At 43.5% G+C, this 24,622-nt stretch overlaps 1 long non-coding RNA gene across 1 annotated transcript in view; it reads left to right on the top strand.

Annotated features, from left to right (window-relative positions):
* The window catches only part of LOC143784944 (uncharacterized), a 60,087-nt gene extending 40,162 nt beyond the window's left edge, over window positions 1–19,925 (top strand). The window contains exon 4 of the long non-coding RNA XR_013217927.1: window positions 19,737–19,925. This is a non-coding gene — a long non-coding RNA (uncharacterized LOC143784944). The remainder of the gene's footprint in view (window positions 1–19,736) is intronic.
* The last annotated feature ends 4,697 nt before the right edge of the window (window positions 19,926–24,622 follow it).

Here is a 24,622-nt window from a genome sequence, read left to right as displayed (position 1 = left end):
TTTATTTATAGGTATATTTTTGAGTAAAATGTAAATTGTTCTTTTATTTTATAAATGTCTCACAACATGTCTCCGAATTTCCAAGCAATACATTTTGTATATTTTTTCTGACAAAGAAAAATGGTCAAAATTAAAAAAACCCTCAGTGGTTCAGGACCTCAAATAATGAAAAGAAAATAAGTTCATAATCATTTAAAACTGCAATACCAATGTTTTAACTCATGAAGAGTTCAGAAATCAATATTTTGTGGAATAACCATGATGTTTAATCACAGCTGTCAGCCCCTCTGCCGGCTCCGGAACGCTGTGATCATGTTTGATAATCAGCTGATGATCAGCCGCACTCCTCCCATGAGCACCGGCTAATCGCATGTGACGTACTATTCCGTTCATGGGAATTAGGGCCCAGGTCACATGGATGGAATAGTACGTCTGATGGCAGAATGGGGTTCATTTTTTCCAGAGCTGTATGGAGCGCAATGTGCGAACTCTAACTGGCAGATTAGGCAATGCAGTCCATATATATGAAATAAAGTACAGACCAAAAGTTTGGACACACCTTCTCATTTAAAGTTTTTTTATGATTATGAAAATTGTACATTCACACTGAAGGCATCAAAACTATGAATTAACACATGTGGAATTATACACTTAACAAAAAAGTGTGAAACAACTGAAATTATGTCTTATATTCTAGGTTCTTCAAAGTAGCCACGTTTTGATTTGCTGACTGCTTTGCACACTCTTGGCATTCTCTTGATGAGCTTCAAGAGGTAGTCACCGGGAATGGTCTTCCAACAATCTTGAAGGAGTTCCCAGAGATGCTTAGCATTTGTTGGCCCTTTTGCCTTCACTCTGCGGTCCTGCTCACCCCAAACCATCTCGATTGGGTTCAGGTCTGGTGACTGTGGAAGCCAGGTCATCTGGCGTAGCACCCCATCACTCTCCCTCTTGGTCAAATAGCCCTTACACAGCCTGGAGGTGTGTTTGGGGTCATTGTCCTGTTGAAAAATAAATGATTGTGACGCCCGGGAGACCGAGGTACCCAGCACCAGATCAATGAGGTCCGTCCGTCTCTTGAGGGGGATGTCATTAGTGGCTTGACCCGGTGCTGTGGCCTCAGGCGATGCACAATGTAAGGGATATCATGAAGGAACAGACACTTACTTGATCAGCAGCAGGTCCTCTCAGCTGTGATGATCCCGATCCTGGATCGATGGCTATTGTCCAAATGAAAGACTGAGGCGCTGAAACGTTTAACCAGTTTACTTCAACAAAGAGAGATTTGCAACAAATACTGTCACCGGAGTCTGTTTAAGAACTCTGAATTACTTTGACCCTGTCAGGATTTCCACCTCTTATTATGCGCAGTTTCTGTATGGCCCTGCTGCTGTTTGTGAACTGGCTGCCGACCCCATCTGTCTCTTCTGTACTCTGGTTCGACGGACAACCCGAGTCCTTTTTTGTCGGCTTACCCCTTCTGGGAGTACCGCTGAACTCTGTGTCTGTTGCTGTGTCTTACCCTGGTGAAGCTGATATCACCTCACTTCCTTCCGGTTGCTGTATTATATACACTCACCGGCCACTTTATTAGGTACACCATGCTAGTAACGGGTTGGACCCCCTTTTGCCTTCAGAACTGCCTCAATTCTTCGTGGCATAGATTCAACAAGGTGCTGGAAGCATTCCTCAGAGATTTTGGTCCATATTGACATGATGGCATCACACAGTTGCCGCAGATTTGTCGGCTGCACATCCCAAAGATGCTCCATACAAGGCAGGATGGATCCATGCTTTCATGTTGTTTACGCCAAATTCTGACCCTACCATCCGAATGTCGCAGCAGAAATCGAGACTCATCAGACCAAGCAACGTTTTTCCAATCTTATACTGTCCAATTTCGATGAGGTTGTACAAATTGTAGCCTCAGTTTCCTGTTCTTAGCTGAAAGGAGTGGTACCCGGTGTGGTCTTCTGCTGCTGTAGCCCATCTGCCTCAAAGTTCGACGCACTGTGCGTTCAGAGATGCTCTTAGGCCTACCTTGGTTGTAACGGGTGGCGATTTGAGTCACTGTTGCCTTTCTATCAGCTCGAACCAGTCTGCCCATTCTCCTCTGACCTCTGGCATCAACAAGGCATTTCCGCCCACAGAACTGCCGCTCACTGGATTTTTTTTCTTTTTCGGACCATTCTCTGTAAACCCTAGAGATGGTTGTGCATGAAAATCCCAGTAGATCAGCAGTTTCTGAAATACTCAGACCAGCCCTTCTGGCACCAACAACCATGCCACGTTCAAAGGCACTCAAATCACCTTTCTTCCCCATACTGATGCTCGGTTTGAACTGCAGGAGATTGTCTTGACCATGTCTACATGCCTAAATGCACTGAGTTGCCGCCATGTGATTGGCTGATTAGAAATTAAGTGTTAACAAGAAGTTGGACAGGTGTACCTAATAAAGTGGCCGGTGAGTGTATAATGAATATAGCCACGGATCCGGTATCCGTCTCTGTGCCTATTCTGGGTAGAGGTTATTACTACCCGGTTCTCACAATGTCCTTTTTCTCTATTCCTCTTTTCCTACTATGGGTATTACGGGCCTATAATCCATTATAGGGCTGTTAGGAGTTCAGTTATACGACCTCTCACTTTCAGCTCCTCAACCCAACTGCCAGTCCTTTTCTCAGACCAGAATAGATCAAGGGGAGTCTCTGGAGCTCCCCCTTCTGGCCGGAGATGGTAGTGCAGTCTTGCTATTTTAATATTTGTATTTGGTGTCAATAACTATTTTTGTGGCAAATACCCCTAGGGGCGCCACATTCCCCCTTAGTTAAGAACAGTACTCCGGGACTGTGGGACGATAACATTTTGAAATAACAATTGATATGTACAGAGTCTTAAAAATGAAAAGTTACAAAAACCACTCAAAGAAACAAAAAAAATGGAATTCTGTAAAAAGTCACTTCAAATAGCGTCCATTAATACAGTTTTATCCTTGAAGGTACTAGGAAGCAAAGTTCACAAAGCAGTCTTTCCGGAGCTTTGATTTAGTGTTTCCGGGCTGATAAAAGTTCAAGAATATGCAAGAAGTTCATACAGGTAAGTCTCTGTAGGTACTGGGCTTAAACGTTACAGAACGATAACAATGACTATAGTCTTATAGTTGGTAATCCGCATACCTGGCCGGTAATTGACCCTGGGTGCTACGCTGGGATCTACGTAATAGCGGTGTCTCTTTATGTGGTGTACTACTGTCTACTACGGATATAGTATCTGCCCTCTCTGCTAAAGATAATTCCACCACTAAGGGGTTGGCAAGTCCACCGTGAATGGGATCACTCTGATCAGGAATCTGTTCTTCCTGACCTGGAACCTCTTGTAGTACGGGGTCAACCTCTTCCTGTCTTGGGACTTCTAATATTGGATTCGGTGTTGGATAAAAGGCCACCATGGGAACCACTACTGCACCATGGTATGTTAGTAGGGTTTTGGGAAAGTCTCCTATACAGGTGTGATACATTTCCTCCTCTTTTTCCTTTACTGGTTGAACCTGTATAGGTTGAATAACTTCTGATTCTGGCTGGACAACTTCTGGCTCTTTCAACGTTTCCGGACATAATTTAAGATTGTCTCTTGACACTAGTACAGATGTTAAACCTCCGTTTTTGCTAATGAGACACATTTTAGGATTATCCATTCTTGTTGGTAAAACTGTGTAGGGTACGGCTTCCCACTGATTATCCAGTTTATTGGTTCGACGATTCCTCTTGAGTACTTGGTCACCCGGTCTTAATGGAGTTGCTAGAGCATTCTGGTTGAAAGTTCGCTCTTGTCTTTCTCTGGTTTGCTGGAGGCTTCTTTCCACACTCTCTTGCACTTGGTGATACTGCTTTTGCCGTACGACATCCCAATTGGAGTCTTGAACTTCTGCGTCTGGTTTCAGAATTCCCATTTCTAGATCGATTGGCAATTGGCCGGGTCTTGCACGCATAAGATAAGCTGGGGTGCAGTTGGTAGAGCTCACCGGGACATGATTATACAGATCCACCAAGTCAATTTCTCTGGCCATTGATTCCTTTCCGTTTCAGGTAAAGTCTTTAGTAGGTCTATCACAATATAGTTCATCTTCTCACATAAGCCATTTGTTTGCGGATGATAGGCCGTCGTTCGGATCTTTTTGCAACCATACATATTACAGAATTCTCTGAAGATCTCTGATTCAAAGGCTGTACCCTGGTCAGTGAGAACCTGTTCCGGATATCCATGGGGTCTACAAAAGTACGTTTGGAACGCTTTGGCTGCTGTTTTTGCAGTTAGATCTTTTACAGGTACTACTACCAAGAAGCGTGAATAATGGTCCACGATGGTCAAGGCATAGACGTAACCGGACCGGCTCTGTGTCAACTTCACGTGGTCCATGGCTTCCAGTTCAAGTGGTTGTTTGGTGATTATGGGCTGCAGTGGTGCTCTTTGGCTCTTTTGATCGTTCCTTCTGAGGTTGCACGGGCCACAGTTTCTACACCACTGTTCGATTGATTTTCTCATCCCGACCCAATAAAATCTTTCTCTCAGAAGTACTTCTAGCTTTTTCCAACCAAAGTGACCAGCACCATTGTGGTAAGCCTTGAGGACCATCTTCACATCTTGTTTAGGCACGATAATCTGCCAAACCAATTCATGTGTTTTCGGATTGGTGAATCTTCTACAGAGTTTCCCTTGATACAGGAACATTTTGCCTCTCTCTTTCCAGAGTTGATGCGTCTCTTCTGGGGCATCCTCATCGGGATATATGCACTTTGCTCAGTCAATAGTTCCTTCACTAGCTTCACAGCCGGATTGCTATCTTGGGTGTCAACCCATCTATGGTGTGCTAACGGATTAAAATTCACTTCTTGTTGTTTCTGATAGGTATTTGACTGACGATGTTTTGCCTTGGGCTGATGAAAGGCTGGTAGTTCAATTTCTTCAAGCTCCCCCGTTTCTTCTTCTACATCTCTCAAGTGTGGCATCCGGGATAGGGCATCGGCATTTCCATTCTTGCGACCTGCTCGATACTTGATCACGAAGTTGTAATTAGATAACCGGGCTATCCATCGCTGTTCTAACGCACCTAATTTAGCCGTGTCTAGGTGGGTCAATGGATTGTTGTCAGTGTAGACAATAAATTCTGCACCGGTCAAATAGTGTTTGAAGCGTTCAGTCACAGCCCAAACTACTGCCAGTAGCTCCAATTTGAAGGAACTATAATTTTCTGAATTTCTTTCAGTAGGCCGGAGTTTTCTACTTGCAAAGGCGATGACTTTCTCCCGACCTTCTTGCTTTTGTGACAGCACCGCTCCCAATCCCACATTGCTGGCATCGGTGTAGAGGATGACAGGTTGATGGTAATCCGGGTACGCTAGAACTTCTCCGGTTAGTGCCTTCTTTAGTTGTTCAAAGGAGTCTTCTCTTTCGTCGTTCCACTGAAAAGGAGGATTTCGGTTTGAAGGTTTCTTCGTCTGCCCTATCAAAGCATCTTGCAAGGGCGCTGCCAATTTGGTAAATCCTTTTATAAATCTACGATAGTAACCCACTAATCCCAAGAATTGCCTCACTTCTTTTGCGTTGGTAGGTCTTGGCCAATCCCTTATGGCAGTTATTTTCTCGGGATCCGGTGCTACTCCCTCCGAACTCACGATGTGCCCTAAGTATTGTACCTTTGGCTTGAGAAGGTGACATTTGGATGGTTTGATTTTCATACCATACTTGGATAAGGCTTCGAACACCTCTGCCAGGTCTGTTAAGTGCTGTTCGTAAGTTTTTGAGTAGACGATCACATCATCTAGGTACAGGAGGACGGTCTCGAAGTTCTTGTGTCCGAGGCAACATTCCATCAGTCGCTGGAAAGTACCGGATGCGTTGCAGAGTCCGAACGGCATGCGATTAAATTCACTTAGACCCATTGGTGTGGTGAATGCCGTTTTTTCTTTATCTCTCTCAGCCACAGGGACTTGCCAATACCCGCTTGTTAAGTCTAAAGGCCCCGTCTCACATAGCGATTTACCAACGATCACGACCAGCGATACTACCTGGCCGTGATCGTTGGTAAGTCGCTGTGTGGTCGCTGGGGAGCTGTCACACAGACCGCTCTCCCCAGCGACCAACGATCAGGGGAACGACTTCGGCATCGTTGAAACTGTCATCAACGATGCCGAAGTCCCCCTGCAGCACCCGGTAACCAGGGTAAACATCGGGTTACTAAGCGCAGGGCCGCGCTTAGTAACCCGATGTTTACCCTGGTTACCAAAAAAAACAAACACTACATACTCGCCTTTCGGTGTCCAGGTCCCTTGCCGTCTGCTTCCTGCTCTGACTGAGCCGCCGTACACTGAGAGCGCAGCGGTGACGTCACTGCTGTGCTCTCACTTCTCACTGTACGGCCGGCAGTCAGTGAGAGCAGGAAGCAGACGGCAAGGGACCTGACGGACATCAGAAGGCGAGTATGTAGTGTTTGTTTTTTTTTACATTTACGCTGGTAACCAGGGTAAACATCGGGTTACTAAGCGCGGCCCTGCGCTTAGTAACCCGATGTTTACCCTGGTTACCAGTGAAGACATCGCTGGATCGGTGTCACACACACCGATTCAGCAATGTCAGCGGGGCCTCAACGACCAAAAAAAGGTCCAGGCCATTCCGACACGACCAGCGATCTCGCAGCAGGGGCCTGATCGCTGGTACGTGTCACACATAGCGAGATCGCTATGGAGGTCGCTGTTGCGTCACAAAACTTGTGACTCAGCAGCGATCTCGCTAGCGATCTCGCTATGTGAGACGGGGCCTTTAGGTGGAAAAATAATTAGCAGATTTCAAAGCAGTCAAGGACTCTTCTATCCTAGGCAAGGGATAGGCGTCTTTATGGGTGATATTATTAATCCGACGGTAGTCTACGCACATTCTCATGGTTCCGTCCTTTTTTTTTGACAATCACCAGAGGGGCCGCCCAAGGGCTACAACTATCTCTTATTACCCCGGCCTGTTTCATCTCTCTCAGCATGTCCTTCGCGCATTGATAGTGAGTGGGCGGTATGGGTCTATATCTTTCTTTTATCGGGGGACGGTCACCGGTGGGGATTGTATGTTCCACCCCTTCTATCCGTCCGAAGTCCAATGGGTGTTTACTGAAGACCTGTTCATATTCCGTCAGTAATCTATACACCACTTGTCTTTGATGGGTAGGTGTTGAATCTACACCCACGTCTAGCTGTTGACACCAATCCTCCGATTCTCCATCTGAGCCGTTATTTTCCACCTGACAGGTCGATTCTAAGGGCTCAACGGTTGTGATGGCATTGTTGTCAACAGTATATAACTTTGCCACTGTAGCGTACCTTGGCAAAGTGACCTCTTCCTCTCCACAGTTCAAAAGTCGTACCGGCACCCGTCCCCGGTGTACCTTGACCACCCCTCGTGCCGTGAGTATAGTGGGCCTGCTGTCGGTGTACGCTGGTTCTATTAAGGCTTGATAGTCTCGTCCTTTAGTACCAATGGCCGCTCTACACCATACCAGCATTTCTGTTTTTGGTGGGATTACAATAGACGTTGGATCACTCACCCTCACACTGCCGATTTCTCCACCTGCAACTTCTATCTGTTGCCTTAACATTAATACTTTTATTTCCCTCCAGAGAACTCTGCTGGCAGGATCGGGCAGTTTCAGCAATTTGTTGTAAGACAGAAATAACATCGGAAAGCAGTTCTCTAACACATTCATTCCTATCAATACAGTTGGTTCACAGTTCTGTCGGTCAACATCAACGACAATTATACCCTGTTTCTTCAATTCTGCTTTACCAATCTTTATGGTCATCTCCCTGAATCCTAGTTTCGGTACCAACTTACCATTACTGGCCCATATATCTAGTTCAACATCAGAGGGTCCTTTATCAATATCTACCTCAGCCCAGTACCTTTTATAAAGGATATATGGTATGGATGAAATCTGGGAACCTGTATCCAGCAAAGCGTTGAGGGGAATTCCGTCCAGCACGATAGGGATGATGGGTCTTCCTCCGATGTATCTGTCGTGCCAGGGTGTTGGGCCTTGAAAATTCATTCCTGCGAAGCGGCCCGCATTCCCAGGGGATTCCCGTTTAAATCACAATTTCGTGCAAAATGGCCTGGCTGCTGGCAACGGCGGCAAATGGGCTGTCCATCTGGTTGGTAGCGGTCACGGGGTCGTCCTCTCCATGTCGGGTATCTCCGGGACCTCATCCATGGAACATCCTCTCTACGGTTTGCCAACTCCATCTTGGGTTCTCTCATCTCCTGCATGGTTTTAGCCATTGAAGCAACAACATCAGTTAAAGAGTCAAGCTTTTGCTGAAGAGCCTCATTAGTAATGGGCCCCAGGGACTTAGCACTGGCACCGGATGTAGCTGATGTCACTGGCATTCCCCGTTGCTGAAGTACATCTGCCATGGGTTGTGTGAGATCCTGATCCCGAGGTGCCTCTGCCAGCTGGAGACGTATAGCGCTCTCCTTTAATTGGGCAAATGTCAATTCAGGGTTCTTAAAAACAAGCATGCTCACATGCCCCCGGTGAGAAGGGGTGTAGAGTCCCTCAATAAATTGGTCTCTTAGCAGTTTATCGGCTCCTGTGTTAAAAATGGGTTCAGCCAGTGTAAGTGATTTAAGGGCTTCCTGCAGGTTTAAGGCAAAATCTCTCACGCCCTCATTAGCTTTTTGTTTGCAATTAAAGAATCGTACTTTAGCTTTGCTGCTGGTAGTGGTTTCAAATGTAGCTTTTAATCCAGCAAATATGCGTTCAACAGTACCTTTTAGATCAGTTGCCCATGCCGTGACTTCTCGCTTAGCATGGCCACTTAACTGCATCATCAGGAGACTAACACGCTGAGCTTCACCCATGGGGAACATATCAAAATGAGCCAGCATCTTTTCCCTGAAACCGTTAAGGGTATTAGGTTCACCTTCATACATTGGAAGCCACGGGCCACCCGGGGTATATGGCATCAACACCGGCATGATGGGCGCCACTCCTTGCACTGCTGCGCTGCCAGGCTCTCTATCGACACTCTGTCTTTCAGCTACATTAGCGTCGCCGGGTACTGCGGCGTCTCCGTGCTGCGACATACTGTACCCCCTTAGTTAATCCAGGCCCCTCCGGTCCCAGCTTCCGTCTAGATAATGTAGATTTGTTCCTCTGTGCAGCAGGATGACAATGACACGCCCCCTGCTGCCTCTAACTGCCGCACGCTCTGTGATGGTGGATTTTGAAGTTTTTCAGTTAGACTGGGCCTTGGGTAATGACGTAGCTCGATTAACAGTTTTGTGCCTAACGGTTATGAGATGATTACATCAGGGGATGGCGGCCATTTTTACCCCATTATAACCAATGGAGAAAAGTCACTTTCAATAGTTTTCAATGGGGAACGGGATTTTCTTTAATAAAGTCAATTTCCAAGATTTTTCATCCAAATTTTCACAGTTTCAGACTCCAATTACGGCACACAATACCCGGTGTACGGGCTGGCCCGATCCTGTTCGTGACGCCAGTTGTGACGCCCGGGAGACCGAGGTACCCAGCACCAGATCAATGAGGTCCGTCCGTCTCTTGAGGGGGATGTCACTAGTGGCTTGACCCGGTGCTGTGGCCTCAGGTGATGCATAATGTAAGGGATATCATGAAGGAACAGACACTTACTTGATCAGCAGCAGGTCCTCTCAGCTGTGATGATCCCGATCCTGGATCGATGGCTATTGTCCAAATGAAAGACTGAGGCGCTGAAACTTTTAACCAGTTTAATTCAACAAAGAGAGATTTGCAACCAATACTGTCACCGGAGTCTGTTTAAGAACTCTGAATTACTTTGACCCTGTCAGGATTTCCACCTCTTATTATGCGCAGTTTCTGTATGGCCCTGCTGCTGTTTGTGAACTGGCTGCCGACCCCATCTGTCTCTTCTGTACTCTGGTTCGACGGACAACCCGAGTCCTTTTTTGTCGGCTTACCCCTTCTGGGAGTACCGCTGAACTCTGTGTCTGTTGCTGTGTCTTACCCTGGTGAAGCTGATATCACCTCACTTCCTTCCGGTTGCTGTATTATATATAATGAATATAGCCACGGATCCGGTATCCGTCTCTGTGCCTATTCTGGGTAGAGGTTATTACTACCCGGTTCTCACAATGTCCTTTTTCTCTATTCCTCTTTTCCTACTATGGGTATTACGGGCCTATAATCCGTCATAGGGCTGTTAGGAGTTCAGTTATACGACTTCTCACTTTCAGCTCCTCAACCCAACTGCCAGTCCTTTTCTCAGACCAGAATAGATCAAGGGGAGTCTCTGGAGCTCCCCCTTCTGGCCGGAGATGGTAGTGCAGTCTTGCTATTTTAATATTTGTATTTGGTGTCAATAACTATTTTTGTGGCAAATACCCCTAGGGGCGCCACATTATGGTCCAACTAAACGCAAACCGGATGGAATAGCATGCTGCTGCAAGATGCTGTGGTAGCCATGCTGGTTCAGTATGCCTTCAATTTTGAATAAATCCCCAACAGTGTCACCAGCAAAGTACTCCCACACCATCACACCTCCTCCTCCATGCTTCACGGTGGGAACCAGGCATGTAGAGTCCATCCGTTCACCTTTTCTGCGTTGCACAAAGACACTTTGGTTGAAACCAAAGATCTCAAATTTGGACTCCTCAGACCAAAGCACAGATTTCCACTGGTCTAATGTCCATTCCTTGTGTTCTTTAGTCCAAACAAGTCTCTTCTGCTTGTTGCCTGTCCTTAGCAGTGGTTTCCTAGCAGCTATTTTACCATGAAGGCCTGCTGCACAAAGTCTCCTCACACCTGTGAAGTGAAAACCATTCCCGGTGACTACCTCTTGAAGCTCATCAAGAGAATGCCAAGAGTGTGCAAAACAGTCATCAAAGCAAAAGGTGGCTACTTTGAAGAACCTGGAATATAAGACATAATTTCAGTTGTTTCACACTTTTTTGTTAAGTATATAATTCCACATGTGTTAATTCATAGTTTTGATGCCTTCAGTGTGAATGTACAATTTTCATAGTCATGAAAATACAGAAAAATCTTTAAATGAGAAGGTGTGTCCAAACTTTTGGTCTGTACTGTATGCTTTTTAGAATCCGGCCTTAAAAGGGTTGTCTGGTGAAAAATGGCAAGTCTGCAGTTACTCAATGTAACTGCAGACTTGGGAATACTCCCAACACCCGCACTGCATGCTTTGAGGATTTGCCGCTGTCAGAGCCGGGAATGGTGGTCATGTGACCAAAAGTATGTGACTTGTCATTTTTGACCAGACAATCTCCCTAGCGATCGCAGCCTTTAGAAGGCAGTCAGAGGGAAGGCGCCCCCATAGTAAAAGTGAAAATCCCAATAGAGAGACTAAGTAAAAAAGTAAAAAGAATTGCAAAAATTATTTTTTTTAAATCACAAAATAATAAAAAATATATATTGTGCTCATAAATAAATATTTTTTATTAAAAAAAAAGAAAAAAAAGTACACATATTTGATATTACTGTGTTCCACCAGTTAACCTCTTCAGTGGACACTGTTAAAAAAAAACCAAGGCACAAAAGATGCTTTTACACCATACTGCAGAACAACAAGTGGAATAAAATGCAATGAAAAAAATAAAATGTAAATAAAAATGGTATAACTGAAAACGTCATCTTGTCCTGCCAAACACAAGCCACCAAACAGCTCCACCCATGGAAAAATAAAAAAAAGTCATAGCTCTCAGAATAAAGCGACGCAAAAATAATAACTTTTTCTGTAAAATATTTTTTATTGCATAAAAGCCCCGAAATCCCAAAATTATATAAATGTGGTATCTCTGTAATCGTACTGACCCGAAGAATAAAGCTGCCTTATCAATTTTACCACACACAGAATGGCATAAAAGAAAACAAAAAAAAAACCAATTCCTGAATTGTTTTTTTTTTTTTTTGATTCTGCCTCTCAAAAATCAGAATAGTAAGAAAAAAGTAATGTGCCTGAAAAGGGTTAAAAAGTCAATGTGTCCCTCAAAAAGCAAGCCCTCACATGACTGTCAGCAGAAATATGGAAAATATGGAAAAATATGGAAAAATTATTTCTCTCAAAATATAGCGTCTTTTAGTGTGTGCAGCAGCTCAACATAATAAATGCTATAAATCTCATATAGCTGTAATCGCACTAACCTGAAGAGTAAAGTCATCTAATCACTTGTACTACATGAGGAATGGCGTAAAAAATAAATAAAATCAATTTTTCACCTGCTGTTGATTTTTCATTCTGTCTCCCAAACATCGCAATACGGCATGGTTCACATTTATCCTGTGCCCTGTGCTGAGTGCTCACACATGGGTTTCCGTGTAAATTTCTTAAATACGTGATTTAGATGGAACCACCGGTGGAAGATTCAGATGGAGGCAATATGGACGCCGAGTGACTTGTGATCCGACGTTGTCTGTCTTTTTAGGCGTGCATAAAAGCATAGTAGACCACAGTTTTGTGCAGTTCTGAAAGGAAGGACACCGCTGAACAGATGCCAGATGGAGTCAAGGATAACTCTGCTGCCTCATTATAGTTAATGAATCCCTCGAGGATTTCATCTGAATTACGTCAATCAGAGATTTAGATGGAAACCCTGATATAAGTGTTCAGCGCAGAGTGCCAGATAAATGTGACCCCAGACATTATATAAAATGTTCCCAACAAAAGCTCCAAATCAATTCACAACTCGTCCCCACTCGGATCCGTCATCTTTCAATGGAAATATCCATTTTTCTGGTACTACAAAGGCTCTAGAAAAGCGAAATGGCTACTTGCCCCCCAAAAGAAATCCAGTGAGTTTAGTGCTCCCAAATCCAAATGCCTCCCTTCCCTTCTAAGCCCCATTGTGCCTAAACCACATTTATCATCCTCATGCTTTGCATTTCTGGGGCGATGACAGCCCGACTAATTTACGGGTGCGTGTCTCCAGAAGCATGAGCTAGGCACTAGCATGTACTGGGCACAACAACGTACTGTTGACTACAACATACTAATCACTACAACGATTGCAATTTTCATTTAGCAACGTCAACTGCTGCTTGCTTCTGGAAAACACACATGGAATCAAAATCGTCACCTGTAGATAAATTTTCAAAGCGGTATAATTTCCAAAACGTTGTCACTTGAAGGGGGATTCTGTTCTTTTAGCAATTAAGGACTCTGTTTATAGAGTCTGCAAACTATTCTAGGAAAATCTGTGCTCCAGTAAACAAATGGTGCTCCTTCCTTCCCAAGTCTCCCCGTGTGACTAAGCATGTACCATGCAGCCACGTATCAGGTATTTCTACATTCTTCAGAAATGCCTGAATTGGCCAATTTGTGCGCTAAGAACCTTCACTTTTATACTGCTGCGTTCCTCCTTTTTGCAAGTTATGTAGTCATTGCAGCAGGCACCTGTTCACACTATATGGAGGTGCTAGTCAGGTGTTAAAAATTAAAAAATTGCGGCTAAATAAACATTTTTGGGGGATTTGTTTTTTTATTTTCACAGATCAACGTTGTAAAATTCTGTGAAACACCTGCGGGTTCAAGGTGCTCACCACACAGCTAGATAAAGACCTTGAGGGGTCTAGTTCCCAAAATGGGGTCTCTTGTGGGTTTTTTCCACCATGTAGACACATCAGGGGCTCTCCAAACTTGACATGATACCCCCACAAAGTCACACAAAGTCTAAGTTCCAAAAAGTCACTTCTTTTCTAAGCCCTGCCATGCACCCAAACAGTAGGTTACCCCCACACATAGGGTATCTGTATACTCAGAAGAAATTGCATAACAATTTTTGATTCAATTTTCTCTGGTTACACTTGTGAAAATTAAAAATTTGGGGCTAAAAGAACACTTTGTTCTATGATTTTCTTATGTTTACGGCTCTACGTTATAAAGTTCTGTGAAGCACCTGGGGGTTCAAGGTGCTCACCACACATCTAGATACACCTTGAGGGGGTCTAGTTTCCAAAATGGTGTCACTTGTGGGGGTTTCCACTGTTTAAGCAAATCCGGGGCTCTCCAAGTGCGACATGGCATCCGCTAATTATTCCATCAAATTTTGCATTCAAAAAGTCAAATGGTACTCCTTCCCTTCCAAGTCCTACTGTGCACCCAAACAGTAGTTTTCCTGCACATATTGGGTATTTGCATTGTCACGGGGTCCTTCTCTGATACCACACAATCAACAGAGCGAGGAAAGTGTGAACAATCCCAAGACCTTTATTATAGGCAAAACTAAAAGGTCCATTAACAATCCACCAACTGTTTGGCCGTTGAATCTTGGATTCTGACGCAGGCCGGGTTTTCTCAGAAACTTGCTGATACTATGATTAGTGCCCGGAAATCCACCTCAGCGCGAATTTATTATCACACCTGGAAGGTTTTTTGTTATGACCTGGTGGTTAAGGACCCACACTGATATGACCTGGTGGCTAAAAGGCAACATGGGACGAGCTCTGAGGAGGTGGTATCTTTACTGACCGCAGTTCCTAATCCTAACAACAACACTAGTAATAGCCGTGGGATGTTCCTGACTCTCCCTAGACACCTCGTCACAGCCTAAGAACTAACTACCCCTAAAGAAGGAAATAGAAAGCTATCTTGCCTCAGAGAAAACCCGAAAAGGAAAGATAGCCCCCCACAAATATTGACTGTGAGTGGAGAGGGAAATGACGTACACAGGAATGAAATCAGATTTTAGCAAAGGAGGCCAAAACTAAACTAGATAGACAGAATAGAAAAGGATACTGTGCGGTCAGTATTAAAAACTAAAAATCCACACAGAGTTTACAAAAATGAACTCCACACCGACTCACGGTGTGGAGGGGCAAATCTGCTTCCCCAGAGCTTCCAGCTAGCCTGAATATAACATAATGACAAGCTAGACAAAAAAAGACATAAATAGCTGAGCAATAGAGTCCAAAGCAAATGGACAAACAAGAACTAGCAAAAACTTATCTTTTGCTGAAAAGGACAGGCCATATGAGAAATCCAAGGAGAGAACCAAATCCAACCAAGAACATTGACAGCTGGCATGAACTAAAGCCCAGAGCCAGTTTAAATAACAAATCCAGGCAAGACGATTAGTGAAGGCAGCTGCTACAGCTAACCTCAAGGAGCAGCAGTTCCACTCGAAACCACCAGAGGGAGCCCAAGGGCAGAACTCACAAAAGTACCATTAACAACCACAGGAGGGAGCTCCGGAACGGAATTCACAACAGTTTTCCTTTCATGGTGCAGGAAACGAGGGCTTCCCTCTTGGTTTCTCCATTCCTAACATCCTAGCATTTCTTCAGGCCGACCTGGATTCGGGCCTCGTACCTAGTACCCTCAGAAGACAAATATCAGCTTTGTCGGTACTTTTTCAGCGTAGGATAGCTATCAATCTGCAGGTAAAAACTTTTTTACAGGGAGTTTCTCACAAGGTACCGCCTTATAGGGCCCTCCTGGAAGCCTGGGACCTTAATCTGGTCTTAAATGCACTACAGGGGGCTCCTTTTGAGCCTCTTCAAGACGTCTCTTTATCGTATCTCTCTTGGAAAGTTGTGTTCTTGGTAACCATAACCTCCATTAGGCGAGTTTCAGAACTAGAGGCCCTGTCCTGCCAGGCTCCGTATTTAAGGTTTTATCAAGATAAGGTTGTGCTCAGACCAGTACCTTAAATCAGCCATCAAGTTCAAGGTAAGATGCGGGCTAAGAGTGTGTCCTACATTGAAGGCAGAAACACGGGCAATGACATAAACATATGTCATCGGTCATGAAGATGTTATGCTGTTTGATGTATGCATTTTGCGTTGTGCTTTTTTCATGAATGCATTTTTTATGTGTTTTTGATGCAGTAAAAGTTGCGTTTTTTACATTTTTACAGGTAGAAACATAAAGTAATCAAATGGTGGCACATAGTTTGGCTGGGATAGTCAGTAGAAGCTAAACCAGTGTGGGTCCTAAATAGATAACAATGGTGTTTATCTACCATTTGAAAGTGCAAGCGATAAAGCCACAGTATATTCTCCAGACACTGCCAAGTCACCTGCAAGAGACCAACATTGCTGCAAAATGCCACATTATGTGTGTGACCTTTGATGTCAGTTTACCATTAGCTTGAATGAAAATAACATGACACAGTGTATTGTAACCTCACACATTTATGTTAACCTGTTAAGGACACATCTTCATGAACCAGTGTTCATTTTATTTTTTTCTTTCTCTTAATTATTTGCTAGAACTACAGCTTTTTTATCTTTCTGTCAGCTTATCTGCATGACAGTTTTTTTATTGAAAAAAATAGCAATTCTGAAGTTGTATGAGTTTTATTTCTAATTGTTCAATATATGATATACATGACAATTTGTATTTTTTTCTGTGGGTTACAGAGATACAAATGTATATAGACTGCAATGTTCTTTCTGCTAAGTCCATACAGATATGTTACCAATGCACCAATCACTGACTTCTCTTCACCTGCTGCAGTAAGTGATTGACTGCAACCATCACTGCAACTATAAAAAAAATTAATATTTTAAGTCACTCCTCTTTTGCCAAAAAGTAAATGCTAAAATATAAGGTATAAAAAATCACTATATTTAGTATTGCTGATACTTCTGTATCCCAGAGTGTGGAATTTGCTACTTGATTTTTACTTTCTATTCTTAAAGGGGTTGTCCACTACTAGAACAAATCCCTTCTTGATCTAAATGTTTGGCCACGATAAAATAAAAAAGCCTATACTGTCTCCGCCTTCGTACAAATTGAACATCAAGAGGAAGTGAGAAAGTAGGCGCAGTCCTGACTTTCTCTTGATGTTCGATTTGTCCGAAGGTGAGACTAATGATGACAGTGCTGATGTGTTATAACAACCACACGACAGCCCCGGGAATGCGAGTGCCGACACCGCTGGAATAGCACCGGCAAAGAGGTGAGTATAAGCTTTTTTATTTTATTGGGATCAAGCGTGTAGTATGAGAAGGAGTTGTCCAAGCATTGGATAATTTCTTTAATGTTGCATCTTCGATGGCAACAGAATTATGTGACAATCTACTTATATCTTTATGGTTCTGAAAAATATTATATTGTATATACATATTATCTGCACCTCATCCTCAATCTCATCACACTGCTGCATGACAGGATGGGATTCTAATAAGCATTCCTCTGACCCTATCCCGACACTCTTGTCTTTAAATTTGTTCATAAATACAGTTGTATGCAGAGAAAGTCAACTATTCTTGTACTGGTTTTCTGAGTGGACCACAACAGAAAAGCTTTGGCGGACTACAAGCGGCCCACGAACCATATCTTGTGCAAGGTGTGCTGTGTAACTTTTCACAAAGTGTCTGGATTGTGAAATTACAAATTACGAAAGCGTTGAAAGTTTATTTTGTTTTTCTTTAACACATTGATACATGTGTCCATGTATATGCAGACTAAAGATAGGTACTTAAGCAGTGTCACAGTGTGAAACATAAGGGGAAGGAAGCCAAAACACTAAGGAAAGGGGGAGTAGAGACCCCTAATCAGATCTAATAGCACCCTGCCTCCCCTACAGTCCCTATATTGGTTCCACACCAATCATTGTGCAGGAACCTAAGCCCTGTATATCCCTAGAACTAGGCCCTGAATAGGGAAGGGCGGGATGAGCCCTGGTCAGTCCCCACTATAGACTCAGAGAGGTAACACCAAACGTCCTCCAACAGCACCAGAAAGGATGATAGCTGACTGCCATGGCTACATGCCTTCACAAGGGAAATTGTGAATATCACAGGCGACTCCCTGAAGCAGACTGAGAGTCTATAAACATCCAGGTCTGGGTGTGTCAATTAGAGCCAGAGGGAGGTTGCCATTGGGATCAAAAGTCAGAAGGAAAAAGACTGCGCCTTCAATGCCAAACGCAAAGACCTTCTGCAGCCAGATGCAGAGTGACTGTCTGACTCATGTGACAAACCTGTGACACAAAGTTATCACTATATATACTGTTTGATAGAGTATAATTAAAAATCCCCACTGGAACCCTGCAAATAGGTCAGATAACTGAGGCTGGTTTACAATGTTGACCAGAAATATTGTTATGTTAGAGTCCAGTGATTACAGTATGTTGGACAATGAGCAGAATACATCTCTCTTTTTGTTCTGGCGTGTTATGTTGTTATTATTGTGTTGTGGTTATTCTTAGGCTCCAGTTTAACAATAGACAAAATCTAGCTACTATGCTTAACACTGACTTCAGAGTTTACAATAATTCATTCTGGAAGGGAGATCTTTATCCAGATTAACATTAATGCACTAGAGATGGAAAGAAAGGAGGAGATGTTCTGTGCTGTGTAAGTTGATTCAGATAATGTGAAACAGAATCAAGGAAGAGTCCGTACGTTCAAAAGGAAACACTGGTGTTTCACCCTAATCTCTGCAATGTGCCAATACATTTTAATGTTCGGATGTGGTGAGGAGTCTTTCAGCTACTGTACGCTTGAGTAGCATAAAAAGAAGTATTAAGTATATAACAGAAGCTTGATTATTTCTGGCCATTAGACTTTCCTTCTTTTGGGATAATTTACAGCAAGAATATTCGTTAGACATTTTCTAAGAATGTATCCACTATGTGGTTCATAAACGTCATCTACAGGCAGTTCACTGTCTGTCTCTATGTTCCTATGAACTTATTTAGGTTTTGTTCATCTTCTGTGTAGACTTATATGAGGTCCCACTGTATATTTATGCCTCAAATTTCAAGATTAAACATACAGAGGTTTTGTCTTTCTGAGCATCCTCTATCAGGGCCATATCGTCTTGAAGTATTGCTTCTAGTCAAGAATAGTTATGTAAAATAATGCCATACAGAACACCATATAGCAGAATATGGATTGTCCTACGTCCAAGAGGCTATTGTGTAAGAAATATAAGAAAAAACATATACTTAATATTTTATAAAGTAATAAGTAAAGCAAAAAAGAAACAAAATTTATATTCTGCCCTTCTGTAAATCAATAACAACTGAAAGCCACCCTTCCATGAAAAAGCCTTGGTGTGGAAAAGCTGTAGGTCCATCAGCAATCACTTCAGTAGATGACTTGCTACTGTGTTGTCCTTCATGATCACTTGCTTATTGAAATGCCCAATAATAGGCATTGACTCAAGTATATTCCAACTGTACTCGACATCATAGCACATCGAAATTAGAAAAATTGAAGGAGTAATACATAATTCCGATGACAAACTGGTAATATTTAGTGCTTAATGTATTGATAATCAAACAGAAGATCGAAACAACCCTCAGAGTGGGGACCGGTATATTGTAATGTTAAGCAATACTGCCTTCTTATATGTTCAGGTTTCAGTATGCTTGTTCCTAGCCGTGTTTACCAAAATGTTTGACCTTAAAGGGACTTGTGTGATATTAGCTGTAGTGGGTTTAACACACTCACTGACAACTAATTAACACTGTAGCATAAGGCTGGGAAAAGTGGAAGACTACTGGGGAGACAGCTTTCAATCAGCATGACAGAGCGGAAGAGAAGCAACTGCTCTGTTGACGGACATCAGCAGAAGCTATAGAATCACTGGCAGGAGAGACCTGTGTCTGCTCTGAGCCGGCAGAAAGGTCATGCAGTTAGCAACTACCTATCGGTTAGTTCTTAGGCGCATAGTAAAAAAAAAAAAAAAAAAAGTCCTGAATATCCCCTTTAATATATCTTTCAGCCCATTCATGATGCGCCATGTCCTTATCCCTGGTCTACTGGTCTCAATTTCCACAAGAAATCCTACACTGAAAAGGTAAGGCCACTCCTGTTTTAGAAGGCATCTAATCTACTAGGACATTTACATGATGCATAATGATGTAACATTTCATCTTTGATAGCGCATTTATTAAGGTACAGTTGTGGCCAAAAGTATTGACACCCCTGCAATTCTGTCAGATAATACTCAGTTTCTTCCTGACAATGATTGCAAACACAAATTCTTTGTTATTATTATCTTCATTTAATTTGTCTTAAATGAAAAAACACAAAAAGAATTGTCCTAAAGCCAAATTGGATATAATTCCACACCAAACATAAAAAAGGGGGTGGACAAAAGTGTTGGCACTGTTCGAAAAATCATGTGATGCTTCGCTAATTTGTGTAATTAACAGCACCTGTAACTTACCTGTGGCACCTAACAGGTGTTGGCAATAAATAAATCACACTTGCAGCCAGTTGACATGGATTAAAGTTGACTCAACCTCTGTCCTGTGTCCTTGTGTGTACCACATTGAGCATGGAGAAAACAAAGAAGACCAAAGAACTGTCTGAGGACTTGAGAAACCAAATTGTGAGGAAGCATGAGCAATCTCAAGGCTACAAGTCCATCTCCAAAGACCTGAATGTTCCTGTGTCTACCGTGCGCAGTGTCATCAAGAAGTTTAAAGCCCATGGCACTGTGGCTAACCTCCCTAGATGTGGACGGAAAAGAAAAATTGACAAGAGATTTCAATGCAAGATTGTGTGGCTGTTGGATAAAGAACCTCGACTAACATCCAAACAAGTTCAAGCTGCCCTGCAGTCCGAGGGTACAACAGTGTCAACCTGTACTATCCGTCAGCGTCTGAATGAAAAGGGACTGTATGGTAGGAGACCCAGGAAGACCCCACTTCTTACCCCGAGACATAAAAAAGCCAGGCTGGAGTTTGCCAAAACTTACCTGAAAAAGTCTAAAACATTTTGGAGGAATGTTCTCTGGTCAGATGAGACAAAAGTAGAGCTTTTTGGGCAAAGGCATCAACATAGAGTTTACAGGAGAAAAAAAGAGGCATTCAAAGAAAACACGGTCCCTACAGTCAAACATGGTGGAGGTTCCCTGATGTTTTGGGGTTGCTTTGCTGCATCTGGCACTGGACTGCTTGACCGTGTGCATGGCATTATGAAGTCTGAAGACTGCCAACAAATTTTGCAGCATAATGTAGGGCCCAGTGTGAGAAAGCTGGGTCTCCCTCAGAGGTCATGGGTCTTCCAGCAGGACAATGACCCAAAACACACTTCAAAAAGCACTAGAAAATGGTTTGAGAGAAAGCACTGGAGACTTCTAAGGTGGCCAGCAATGAGTCCAGACCTGAATCCCATAGAACACCTATGGAGAGATCTAAAAATGGCAGTTTGGAGAAGGCACCCTTCAAATATCAGGGACCTGGAGCAGTTTGCCAAAGAAGAATGGTCTAAAATTCCAGCAGAGCATTGTAAGAAACTCATTGATGGTTACCGGAAGCGGTTGGTCGCAGTTATTTTGGCTAAAGGTTGTGCAACCAAGTATTAGGCTGAGGGTGCCAATACTTTTGTCTCGCCCATTTTTGGAGTTTTGTGTGAAATGATCAGTGTTTTGCTTTTTGCTTCATTCTCTTTTGTGTTTTTTCATTTAAGACAAATTAAATGAAGATAATAATACCAAAGAATTTGTGTTTGCAATCATTTTCAGGAAGAAACTGAGTATTATCTGACAGAATTGCAGGGGTGTCAATACTTTTGGCCACAACTGTATGTGCACACATTGCGGATTGGCCTGTGGAATTTTCCGCACAGAATCTGCATCTCTTGTCAGAAAACGCAGGCCAAAATGCTTGTGGATTTAATGCGGAATTGATGCGTATTTCTTGCAGATTGTCATGCGTTTTTTGATGTGCGGATTTGCCTTACTCAATGTATAGTCAATGGGTGCAGAAACGCTGCGTTTCTGCACAAGGAATTGACATGCTGCGGGAAAAAAAAAACGCAACGAATTCCGGCAGATTTTTCCACAGCATGTGCACAGCAATTCTCAAATTCCCATTGACTATCATTGTTACTCTACTACACTGCGGATTTGATGCTAATCCACGCATCCAAAAACACTGCGGAAACGCATCAAAATCCGCAACGTGTGCACACAACCTTAGAGGGCTTTCTATGTAGTGATATCTAGTATTCTATTCTGTTCTGAAAAAGAAAATCATAATTAAAGTGGAATACTAGTTAGACATTCAGCATTAATCTTAGTGTTATCACTTCTATTCTAATTATAACCTGTCAACCCGTATTTTTTACTGCAAACAGTGTTAACATTGGTGTCATATTTTCATACATCGTCAAGATTTTAAGCAGGGTGTAATGTAACATTTATCTGTTTTCTGAAGTTTTACCTGTCTAGCGATGGTATCAGCAGCATATGAAATAAAAATAACATTTTATGGTTCTTGGTCTGTATTTTGACCCTACACATTATGGCATTTCTAATATGCAACTTTCTATCCAGTGACGGCTTAAAAGAGTTTAGTATTACAGAGCATATCACATGTGCCACAGAAGGAGTAACATATTATGCCACATGCCCTTGTGGCTTGATATAATGATATATATGGGTCTGAGCTCACGACAACTCCAAGTGAGAGTCAGAGAACATGTTCGTGACATCAAAGGAGCCCAGTATTCATTGGCGGATGAATTTTTGAAGCCTATCCCCAGACACTTCAAGGAAGCACGTGGATGTAACAGCAAATTACTATGAGTGCGGGGAATAGACCGGGTCCTTGTGGACAAACGTGGCGGTGACATTAAAAAGAAACTGGCCCAATTTTTGGGTCTATGGATGGAAATCCTCTATGATGATTTTCGGGGCGGGTTAATGTTCTTTGTCTCTGCTTTTACACATTTTACTGTGCTTAAAATATTTATATATTGCATTTTCTGTGCATTTTTTATCATACACAATTGCATGTATTATTTTTAATGTATAATATCCATTTATGTGAAGGGCTCACTTTAATTGTAGACTTGTCTGGTAACTCCAGGCTCCATTCCTACGTGTTGTCATAGTTATTACTCATATACAATGGTATTTTCAACGCTTGCATATTTTGAAGATCATAGCCCCTCTAATAGGCTTTACTATAGCCATGCATAACGCTTGCCTTCACGTCTCACTTATCCTTTCACTCTCACTCACTTCCTTAACCCCTTCCCGACCTTTGACGCCACGTAGGCGTCATGAAAACCCGTGCCAATCCAACCCATGACGCCTATGTGGCGTCATGGAATGATCGCGTCGCTGCAGAGCGGGTGAAAGGGTTAACTCCGATTTCACCCGTTCTGCAGGGACAGGGGGAGTGGTACTTCAGCCCAGGGGGGCTTCACCCCCCCATGGCTATGATCGCTCTGATTGGCTGTTGAAAGTGAAACTGCCAATCAGAGCGATTTGTAATATTTCACCTAAAAAACTGGTGAAATATTACAATCCAGCCATGGCCAATGCTGCAATATCATCGGCCATGGCTGGAAATACTGAAGTGACCCCCCCCCCACCCCACCGATCGCCCCCCCAAGCCACCGATCTGTCCCGTAGTCCCCTCCGTCCTGTGCTCCGCTCCCCCGTCCTCCTGTCCGCTCCCCCCGTGCTCCTATGTCACCCCCCCGTGCTCCGACGCCCCCCCCCCGTGCCCCGATCTCCCCCCCCTTATACTTACTGAGGCTCCCGGTGCCCGTCCGCCTCCTCCATGGGCGCCGCCATCTTCCAAAATGGCGGGCGCATGCTCAGTGCGCCCGCCGAATCTGCCGGCCGGCAGATTCATTACAAAGTACATTTTGATCGCTGTGGTAGGTTCTATCATAGCGATCAAAATAAAAAAAATAATAAATAAACCCCCCCCTTTATCACCCCCATAGGTAGGGACAATAATAAAATAAAGAAAATATTTTTTTTTCTTTTTCCACTAGGGTTAGGGTTAGAACTAGGGTTAGAACTAGGGTTAGGGGTAGGGTTAGGGTTACGGGTAGGGTTAGGGGTAGGGTTAGGGTTATGGCATGTGCACACAGTGCGGATTTGGCTGCGGATCCGCAGCGGATTGGCCGCGGATCCGCAGCGGATTGGCCGCGGATCCGCAGCGGATTGGCCGCTGCGAATTCGTACCAGTTTTCCATCAGGTTTACAGTACCATGTACACCTATAGAAAATCAAATCCGCTGTGCCCATGGTGCGAAAAATTCCGTGCAGAAACGCTGCGTTGTATTTTCCGCAGCATGTCAATTCTTTGTGCGGATTCCGCAGCATTTTACACCTGTTCCTCAATAGGAATCCGCAGGTGAAATCCGCACAAAAAAACACTGGAAATCTGCTGTAAATCCGCAGGTAAAACGCAGTGCCTTTTACCTGCAGATTTTTCAAAAATCGTGCGGAAAAATCTCACACGAATCCGCAACGTGGGCACATAGCCTTAGGGTTAGGGTTGGAATTAGAGTTAGGGTTGGAATTAGGGCTAGGGTTGGAAATAGGGTTAAGATTAGGCTTGTGGTTAGGGTTACGGATAGGGTTAGGGGTGCGTTGGGGTTACAGTTGTGGTTGGGGTTAGGATTAGGGTTAGGGTTGGAATTAGGGTTACGGGTGTGTTGCGGTTAGGGTTGTGGTTAGGGGTGTGTTGGGGTTAGGGTTGTGATTAGGGTTATGGCTACAGTTGGGATTAGGATTAGGGGTGTGTTGGGGTTAGTGTTGAAGTTAGAATTGAGGGGTTTCCACTGTTTAGGCACATCAAGTGTCTCCAAACGCAACATGGCGCCACCATTGATTCCAGCCAATCTTGCGTTCAA

Source organism: Ranitomeya variabilis, chromosome 7, assembly GCF_051348905.1.
Source record: "Ranitomeya variabilis isolate aRanVar5 chromosome 7, aRanVar5.hap1, whole genome shotgun sequence".
Taxonomy (NCBI): Eukaryota; Metazoa; Chordata; class Amphibia; order Anura; family Dendrobatidae; genus Ranitomeya; species Ranitomeya variabilis.
Note: the sequence above shows the minus strand (reverse complement) of the source record. Positions and strands in the feature narration are given on the sequence as shown.